Source organism: Carlito syrichta, unplaced genomic scaffold (genome assembly GCF_000164805.1).
Source record: "Carlito syrichta isolate Samal-C Ts95f unplaced genomic scaffold, Tarsius_syrichta-2.0.1 Scaffold303288, whole genome shotgun sequence".
NCBI lineage: Eukaryota > Metazoa > Chordata > Mammalia > Primates > Tarsiidae > Carlito > Carlito syrichta.
The window spans coordinates 28,890-30,063 of NW_007247384.1; positions in this window are offsets into that span (position 1 = coordinate 28,890).

The window sequence follows — 1,174 nt, forward strand, 5'->3', positions numbered from 1 at the left end:
CACTCACCTCAGCCTCCCAAGGCACGGGATTACAGGCTGAGCCACCGAGCCCGGCTAAGAAATTTCAGTAAGATTGTGACCATCCAGTTACTTTCTTTCCCTTCCCTTCCCTTCCTTCTGTCCTCCCTCCCTACCTCTCTCACTCCTTCTATTCTTCTTCTTGCCCCTTCTTATCTTCTCTGTGTTTCATTTCAAGCTTCCAGAACTCTTGCTTTAAGCCAGGCTCTATATTGGGATTATTTGTCTCTTGTCTTTTCTGCCCATAAACGAACCCCTCCAAGTGCCACAGTGACTGACCTCCACTTTAGAGATTCGACTAGGAAGGCTTCTTCACGGCAGGCATCGGGTCTTACTTGGCTCTGTAACTCATGGTGGATTGAACTTAGTCCCCTTAATGAGTTCTGATTGACATGACTCCAAGAAGGGGATTATGGGAAGGGCTGGGGGAGGCGGTGATGGAGTGGCTTGTTTTTGGTGGGGACGGGGCATCTGAACGGGCGGTGATTCGAGCCTGGTGGCCTATTCCCTGCTGTTTGCTGTCCTGGAGATACCAGGTCTGCATCACCTCAGCTCTGTCACTGCCATGTGGCCTGGGCTGGCTCTGAGGTGCTGGGGCATGGCTCTGGTCTCCACCACTGCCTTCCCTTCTGGCAGAAGTCTAAGTGGCCTGGCTGCCTACAACTCTCTCAGGGTCTTAGGACCCACCTACAGGACCTGGCCCCCAGGGGCAGCACTGGACTTGGCAGAGGCCCCTGTCACTTCTCCTCCTCCAACTGCAGGGTGCGGTCCCATTGTCACCTGCCCTAGCTCTCTGTGAAGGGCTCCTGAGTGCACATGTTTCTAAGAACCTAGTGGTGACTGCCACGTGGCACGCTGAGCCCTGTCTGTCCCCACCCTTCCAGGCCTGTGCCCAGCCACTGCACTCCAGCCTGGACGACAGGGTGAGAACTCGAACTCAGAAATAAATAAATATATAAGAATGATGCCAACATTTCACCATCTAGCAAGAGTCAAAGGCAGAGAGTGGAGAGAGGATCTGAGATTTTTTGTTGTTGTTGTTTGTTTGTTTGTTTGCTTTGAGTCGGAGTCTCACTCTGTTGCCCAGACTGGAATGCAGTGGCCGCTCCCGGCCACTGCAGCCTCGACCTGCTGGGCTATGGCGATCCTTCCGCCT